The sequence below is a fragment of the Crinia signifera genome, chromosome 1 (assembly GCF_055691185.1).
Source record: "Crinia signifera chromosome 1, ASM5569118v1, whole genome shotgun sequence".
NCBI classification, from domain to species: domain Eukaryota; kingdom Metazoa; phylum Chordata; class Amphibia; order Anura; family Myobatrachidae; genus Crinia; species Crinia signifera.
In genome coordinates this window covers 449644403-449653773 of record NC_139217.1, presented here as the reverse complement: position 1 = coordinate 449653773, position 9371 = coordinate 449644403, and positions in this window count along the sequence as shown.

The window sequence follows — 9371 nt, the reverse complement described above, 5'->3', positions numbered from 1 at the left end:
CGGACCGCACGTGACGTCACGCAAGGGGCGGCAAATTTGAAATATAAGCCGGCGTCTCTCACAAACAGACGCCGGTTATAGCGTTCTGTCAGCCCATGTCAGAGTGTGTTCCTGGTCCTGGTTCCTGGTGGAAATCCTTCCTTTTGTTCCACGCCTGTTTGGTCTGGTCTTGCTGAGTCTGGATTTCTACTTCTGCCCTGCTGTTCACTCCTCTGCCCAAGAGTTCTGCAAGTGACTGTCTGGGACTCCATCATCATCTCAGATAAGTCAGGGGTTACCCTGTCTCTCTCCTTACGCAGTTGTGACACACGGTGTCACTGGGCATTAGAGTCATTTTCTTATATTACATCCTATTAGCATTGTTGCCATTTTACGTGTTCCTCTTCTGGGCATTGTTGCCCATTGTATTATATAACATCTTATTAGCATTGTTGCCCATTATATTATATAACATCTCATTAGCATTGTTGCCTTTTCCTTATATAACATCTCAGTAGCATTGTTGCCATTGTATGGGCTTATAGCACACGTGCTCTCTTGCCAGTTAGAGTCACCTGCTCAGGCCATACTTCTTTTGGGTTTCTGGGAGTTCCCCGGTATAGGGATTTAGTTAGCCATTCCCCTTGCTCTCTCCTGGTCTCGGCGGGCGTGTTGTCATTCCCTAAGACCTGCCTGTAGCGGAGTGGGGCGGACCTAATTCGCCCTTCAGCCGAGACGGGCCCAGGTGAAGCCTAGCACCGCACACGCCCGTCGACTCCAGTCAGAGGTAACGGAGTTAGGGTACCGGGGATACTCCTAAAATCCTTACATTATAACCGGCCAAAACATTATCCCCCAGCGGTTCTGGAGGATCTCTTTGTACTTAGTTGTTGTGCCCGGGTGTCTTGTGTTTTTTCATCCGCCATGGATCCCTCTGCAGGGGGCCCAGCGCAAGTACTGTCAGATCAGGTTCGTCTCCTCACGCAGCAGATGGTGGAGTTGTCCCTGCGTGTAGAGACACAGGAGGAGGTTAGGAGAGTAGTCCCGGCTGGGGCTCAACCCATCAAAGAACCTAAAATGAACCTTCCTGATCGTTTTTCAGGTGACCGGAAGTTGTTTTTTAATTTTAGGGAGAGTTGTAAACTTTATTTCCGTCTCTGGCCCGTTTCCTCAGGCTCAGAAGTTCAGAAAGTCGGGTTGGTTGTCTCCCTACTTCAAGGGGATCCACAAACATGGGCCTTTGGTTTAGGGGCAGACAGTTCTGAGCTCAGTTCTGTGGATGCCTTTTTCACAGCTATGGGGGTGCTTTATGACGATCCTGATAAAGCAGCCTCCGCCGAGGCTCACATTCGGGCCTTGAAACAAGGTCGCCGTACTGCAGAGGCCTACTGCTCTGAATTCCGACGTTACGCTGGTGATACCACTTGGAATGACCCTGCGCTGCAGAGCCAATTCCGTCTTGGCCTAGCAGATCAGGTAAAAGATTTCCTGGTACAATATCCGGCGGCAGCCTCTCTTGATGAATTGATGCAGTTGGTGGTCCGCATTGATAGACGTATCAGAGAGAGGCGCTCCGAGCGAGAATTACCCTCCTATCCTCTGGCCGAGACAGGAGGTGATCTGGCAGGTGGGTCTGAAGAACCAATGCAAATTGGTGCATCTCGCCTATCGAACCAGGAGAAGGCCCGTCGTCGCTCCCTGGGCTTATGTTTATATTGTGGGGGTAAAGGACACCTGGTGGGCACATGTCCAGAGCGTCCGGGAAACGCCAGGGCCTAGGGGTTCGGGGAGGAATCCTTCTAGGCCAGTCCCGTTTATCTCCCAATAATTCTCTTCTGTTATGTATTTGTTTGGGTCTGGGGGTTCAGCGGTGGGAATCTCAGGCCTTTGTGGATAGTGGGGCAGCCGGAAATTTCATCGATTCTCGTCTGGTTCAGGATCTTGCCATTCCATTAGTCCCTCTTTCTTCTGAGTTATCTGTTTTTGGCTTGGATGGCAGTCTCCTTCCCAAGGGTCTGATTTCACATCGCACTGTGCCCTTAGACCTAAGCATAGGCTCCACCCATTCCGAGACTCTTGAATTCCTTGTTATTCACAGTCCCTTAGCTCCTGTGGTGTTGGGGTTACCATGGTTAAGGGTACATAACCCTCACTTTGATTGGCGGACGGGGGAGCTGTTGCGGTGGGGTGAGACATGCGCGGACTCCTGCCTGCACCTCCCTGCCAGGGTCTCGAGCCTCGCCAATCCTCTGCTCCCTGCTCCGTATGTTTCTTTTTCAGATGTCTTTTCAAAAAAAGAGGCAGAGATCTTACCTCCCCATCGCCCCTATGACTGTGCCATCACTCTCCTCCCTCAGGCCAAATTACCCAAGGGTCGTTTGTATGCATTGTCCTTACCCGAAGCTAAGGCGATGGAGGAGTATATTACTGACAACTTAAAGAAAGGCTTTATTCGTCCCTCAAAATCTCCTGTGGGGGCGGGGTTTTTCTTTGTTGGTAAAAAAGACGGTACCTTACGTCCATGTATTGATTACAGACAGCTTAATTTAATCTCGGTAAAGAACTCTTACCCATTACCTTTAATTTCCGTCTTGTTTGATCAATTACGCTCTGCTACAGTTTTCTCTAAGATTGATCTCCGAGGGGCATATAATTTGATAAGAATCAAAGCGGGCGATGAGTGGAAGACCGCTTTTAACACCCATACTGGTCATTATGAATACCTGGTAATGCCTTTTGGGCTAGCCAATGCCCCTGCAGTCTTTCAAGACTTCATTAATGACGTCCTTCGGGATTTTTTGGGGATTTTTGTGGTCGTTTATCTGGACGATATTTTGATTTTTTCTTCTTCTTTGGAGCAACATAGAGTTCACGTTAAGAAGGTTTTACAGAGACTCAGAGAAAACTGTCTGTATGCGAAACTCGAAAAGTGTGAGTTCGAGGTCCAGAGTATTTCTTTCCTGGGCTATGTTATTTCTCCTAAGGGCTTCTATATGGATCCTGTTAAGGTTCAGGCTATCTTGGATTCGGTGCAGCCCACTACTCTTAAAGCAGTCCAGAGGTTTTTGGGGTTCGCGAACTACTACCGCAGGTTCATTCCCGCGTTCTCTGATATAGTCGCACCCATCGTTGCACTCACCAAGAAGGGGGCAGACCCCGCTCTCTGGTCCTCAGAAGTCCACAATTCTTTTCGTCTTCTCAAAGAGGCCTTTTTATCTGCCCGGATCTTACGGCACCCAGATCCTGATCGCCCATTTATTTTAGAGGTAGATGCCTCCGAAATTGGCATAGGGGCTGTGTTGTCGCAGGTAGATTCTAAGGATGGTCTATTACACCCTTGTTCCTTCCATTCACGTAAGTTCTCGTCGGCTGAACGGAATTACGATGTGGGGAACAGGGAACTTCTGGCCATAAAATGCGCTCTGGAGGAATGGCGGCACTGGCTGGAGGGAGCCAAATATCAGGTGACCATTTTCACTGATCATAAAAACCTCTCTTACCTTCAAGATGCCAAGAGACTAAATGCCCGTCAGGCAAGGTGGGCGTTATTCTTTGCTCGTTTTAATTTTCGCATCACCTTTAGGCCAGGTTCCCGAAACGTCAAGGCGGACGCCTTGTCCAGGAGTTTTTTGGGTTTTCAAAACAAGGAGTCGGCGCTGGAGACCATTATTCCTTCTTCTAGGATTTACGTTGGTATTGCGCAAACACTTTTGGATAAAGTCCTGCGGGCTCAAAAGGAGGCACCTGACCTCACCCCTTCTGGGAGATTATTTGTCCCCTCCAAACTCCGAGGGAAGGTTCTTGCTGAATTTCATACGGCCAAGACCGCAAGACCGGCCAAGACCGCAGGCCATCCAAGACATTGGAGTTAATTTCTCGTTCTGTATGGTGGCCTTCAATGAGGGGGGATGTGGAATCTTTTGTCAAGTCTTGCGAGGTTTGTGCCAAGAACAAGTCCCTCCGCACCCCTCCCATGGGTCAACTTCTTCCTTTATCTTGTCCGGAGAGACCATGGACCCATATCTCCATGGATTTTATTGTGGATTTGCCCTCGTCCTCTGGTCATAATACCATCTGGGTGGTCGTGGACCGTTTCAGCAAGATGGCGCATTTTGTTCCCCTGATCGGTCTTCCTTCTGCTCAGAGATTAGCTGCATTATTTTTTCTGCATATTTTTCGCCTCCATGGTCTTCCCACAGACTTTGTCTCAGATAGGGGGGTACAGTTTGTCGCCAAGTTTTGGAGGTTCCTCTGTGCAGCTTTAGGCATCAGTCTCAGTCCATCCTCCGGGTATCATCCCCAGTCGAATGGACAGACTGAAAGAATCAATCAAAGTCTGGAACAATTTTTGAGATGTTATGCTTCCAAGTGTCAGAACAATTGGTCAGAGCATCTGCCTTTCGCAGAGTTTGCATATAATAATGCATGGCATTCTGCTTTGAGGATGTCTCCTTTTTTCTGTGTCTCTGGTCAACACCCCAGAGCCAATTCTTTTGATCCCAGAGCTTCCGGGGGTGGTTCTTGGTTATCTCAAAGGAGGCTTATTTGGAGCAAAGTTCATAAGGCTCTTCTTGCTTCTTCGGCTTCTGCCAAACGGTTCTCTGACCGCAACAGAAGGCCTTGTTCTTTTAGAGTGGGAGACTGGGTGTTTCTTTCGACCCATAACATCAAGATTCGCCAGGCCTCTCAGAAACTGGGACCCCGCTTTATTGGTCCTTTTAGAATCATCAGTCAAATCAACCCGGTTCTGGTTTATTGGAAAGGGTATGGCCCGGAGGAGAGATCCTGGATTCCGGACCACGAGCTCCACGCTCCTACCCTCAAGAAGAGATTTTTTGAGGAATTTCCCCATAAACCCAGACTTGGGGGTCCCTTGACCCCTCCTCAAGGGGGGGGTACTGTTAGGCGCCGTCTCAGGCACTGCCGCGGTCCTATTCCATCAGCAGCGTCTGCGCTGCTAGGACGGCGGCCATCTTCTCTGGACGCGTCACTGGAGAGCTTCGGGGACGTTGCTAGGCAACGCCCCGAACTTCCGCCGCGGCCGTCTCTGCAGGGGGAAGACTCTGCAGGACGGACCGCACGTGACGTCACGCAAGGGGCGGCAAATTTGAAATATAAGCCGGCGTCTCTCACAAACAGACGCTGGTTATAGCGTTCTGTCAGCCCATGTCAGAGTGTGTTCCTGGTCCTGGTTCCTGGTGGAAATGCTTCCTTTTGTTCCACGCCTGTTTGGTCTGGTCTTGCTGAGTCTGGATTTCTACTTCTGCCCTGCTGTTCACTCCTCTGCCCAAGAGTTCTGCAAGTGACTGTCTGGGACTCCATCATCATCTCAGATAAGTCAGGGGTTACCCTGTCTCTCTCCTTACGCAGTTGTGACACACGGTGTCACTGGGCATTAGAGTCATTTTCTTATATTACATCCTATAAGCATTGTTGCCATTTTACGTGTTCCTCTTCTGGGCATTGTTGCCCATTGTATTATATAACATCTTATTAGCATTGTTGCCCATTATATTATATAACATCTCATTAGCATTGTTGCCTTTTCCTTATATAACATCTCAGTAGCATTGTTGCCATTGTATGGGCTTATAGCACACGTGCTCTCTTGCCAGTTAGAGTCACCTGCTCAGGCCATACTTCTTTTGGGTTTCTGGGAGTTCCCCGGTATAGGGATTTAGTTAGCCATTCCCCTTGCTCTCTCCTGGTCTCGGCGGGCGTGTTGTCATTCCCTAAGACCTGCCTGTAGCGGAGTGGGGCGGACCTAATTCGCCCTTCAGCCGAGACGGGCCCAGGTGAAGCCTAGCACCGCACACGCCCGTCGACTCCAGTCAGAGGTAACGGAGTTAGGGTACCGGGGATACTCCTAGAATCCTTACACCGTTGATATAGATGCGGTCATAGGTGAGCGCACATTGAGTGTTAGGGGTGCACAGGCACCCCCTAATGCCGTGCACACTCTTATGAACACCTCCCTGCCACTAGCAATACGTTTTACCAAAGACTTTTGCTTTTTAGAAATATATTCCATTAAAAGAAGCACCCATCAATCAGTTATTTGTGTTGGCATTGTTAATTGTACTAGACCATGTCACTACATACCTGCGTCATCCATATATAATTTTTTTAATGTATATGCATGTAGAAGATTAAAACTGGAGTACGCAGGAGATTATGGTGCAGCTGAGAGACATTAAAAAATCCTAGCAACTGATGTGTGACCTTGCGTTTGCATGAAAGTTAATTCATAACTAAACCTGAAATAACGGCTTAGGTTTGGCAGAAAATGTTAGCTGTATCCATTAAAGCACTTTAAACTAATTCATTTGATTGTAATTAATTAATTAATGGTGGCCAAGAAAGAACGGATATTATTTAACCTCCACCCCCCAACTATCCTACCTAATCAACAAATATCCTATCAACAAGCAGTGTCCGCTCAGCCTTTTACACACCGTCCGGGTGGTGTCGCTGCCCCCGACCGGGTGATCCCGCGAAGGCCTATAGTCAACGAAGGTGAGTGCACTGAAAAAACAACTATATACAACAAATCATCGTTTAATGAAGACCTTAAATCAATTAGCCTGCCGTTCTTCCCAGCCAAACAGCCAACACAAAGAAATACCCACCCACATCCAAATAAAGGGTAGTGAAGGCGGGGAACTCAGGAGAAAGAGGAAGACTCCTCCTCTTCCTGCAGCTCCTATACTCAGCTAACTTTGCCATCCCCTGCATCGTTATTGGATGCCGAGTCACATGCTTCACTAAGGTCATCACAGCCTGGGATGTTTAACCCACTACATGCCTATTGCAGTCATCCCGTTATTCTTATATTGTAGTGAGTGCCAATAGATGATGGTAGACACGCCTGATTGGCTGTGTTAGACACACCCAATGGGCAGTGTTAGACACGCCCATAATATGGTGCTAGGCACACCCCTTTAATGGTGCATCCCCACATAAAATGTGCTGCGCAAGCCTATGGATGCGGTTGACTAACTTTAGGCATCTAACTAGACGGGTTCGATTAAGCATAGTTGATCATAACATGGTCGATCTGGACACCGTCGCTTCATCATACCATTAACCACAGGGCAGGAATCAGGATACAGAGAGAATTAATTAAGGATGGGCTGTTTCTGAGGGGGATTTGCCCTAGACACCCCCCCCCCCCCATTTCTTTAAATGGAAAATATATATAAATAAAGAAGAAAAAGATATAACTATCAATGGTGTAGAAGTCACTCTAGAAGAGAGTCTGAAATCTGAACTTTGATATCAGAATAAAGAAACTTTGTTCAGGAGTAAAAAGAAAAACAAGTTGGATTACCTTATTTGCATTAAACTTTATACAATGTTTTCTGTGACCAGCTGCGTTTCCTTTCTCCAACCTTCCCTCCATCCGGATAAAACTTGTTCCTTGTTTCCATAAGCTAAGTTCCTACTTACAACACTAGTTTCACAAAAGTACAGAAAAAAAAATGAATAAAATAAAAACGTCAGTAAGGAATGTACCAAAATATTTTATTTATGGCTAGAAAAATACTTTTAGAATAACATATTGTACAACATTATATCATTTACACATTTACAAAAGATTACTATTTTTTTTGGGTGGGGGGGGGTTCATCAGACACTGCCAAGCCGAGTACTACAGAAGGAAGAGGAACATCTGTTTATGAGCTGCGTCGTTTCAGTATAAATGTCCCAGTCATATCCTAAGTGCTGTATATTGTTCATGCTTGTTTTTGGCTGCCTGCACCACAATGGAGCAGAACGTTAACGAGGACCATGCAGAACGCAGAATTTCCCGCAAAACCCCCTCCTCCCTAGCCCCGCCACCGTCACTCACCGGCATCGGCAAGTGTGGCCGCCGATACGTGTACGTCAAACCCTGAACTTTACAGAATGGGATGGACTTTCATTTACTTTATGTAACTTTTTCTTGTGACTTTAATTTTAGTCAACACATAAACACCTGTTTTCGGGGGTTAGCCGCAAATATTAAGTATCACTGGAATATATCAGGGGAGACCGCAGCAGGAATCCCCAATCCCTCCTGCATCACCGCAGGCCGCCCCCTCCCCTGTAGGTTAATATGGGGTATGCAAAGCTGGCCGATGGTCTACCACCATTCCAAGATGGCAGTAGACCATTGTATGGGCTATGGATCGCACTGCGGTCAGCAGGGGGTCAGCGCAGACCCCCTGGTGCTCGGCTTAACACATCGCAGGCATGGACTCCTTCCGGAGCCCTGTCCCTGATACATCCCTGTGCTAGGATCATTGTAAATCCGATCCATGATAAATGGGCCCCTAAATGACTTTGTATGCATTGCATATGTTTGCTTTTGCGCTTTGTGTTTGATGTCATTGTTATAGCTACTCTGCTAAAGGTTGGGGTGCTTTAAGAAATAGAAGCCCGTGTTAGCCTCCATTTTCAAGACTTCCTCCTCTTTGCTGGATGCAGTGCTGCCCAGCACTAGAGAGGCAGAGCCCCAGAGGGCACAGACTGTAATATGCATGTAAACACCATCACCGGGAAAAATATTACGGTGGCCATTTTTTCAGCAATTTCCGCAGTGCTGCTGCCCTCTTCACAGGACTTTGGAGGGGTAAGTATTAAAAAAATGGGTGCAGTGTGTGATGGGGTCCCTCTGGGCTCAGGGGGCCGTGTGCACTGCACACAGTGCGCCCATTAAAAAATTCACCACTGGCTTAAGGCCAGTGGTGTCCATTTGTGTGTTTACAAAACACTGCCATCTGTTGGCAGCGAGTGAAACTACATCTCTTTCTCTCCCACACACACAGGGGCAATCACAAGGTAGCAGACTAGCTTTCGAAGCATTAGCTTGGAGCGGGCTTACTAGTTTGGATATATTTGCCAAATCAAAAACGTACAATCTGTAGCAAAATCTGTGATTTTGACAAATCGCTCTTCACTGAACAGATCCATACATCTCTAATCCCCCTTTATCGCAAAGAGCTGGATGTTGCTTGTTGTATGGTCTGTTTACCAACTCTTCCTTAGCCTGGACTGCTAAAATCTTATTTTTCCTGGGAATTAGGTTGATATTAATAATAGATGTTTGAGTCATCATCTTATTTTTGACATATTTAAAACAACAAGTTACTACATAATTTCCCGACAAAACATATTAGTGAAGAATCCAGGCTTTCCGATGTCAGTGATATAATAAAAGATCGTGCCAACTGCATCGTGCCACAAAGATCTACAGTAAACTGTGATGACCTGCAATATAAAATCTATGTTATTGGGTCATAACAATACATAGGGGCCTACATGGATAGTAAAGTTGTTACTGTAGCTCTATTAAAGTTTGACCTCCTTTCATTTTATCAGATGAGATGGCCTGTCTGGCACTTGTTCCT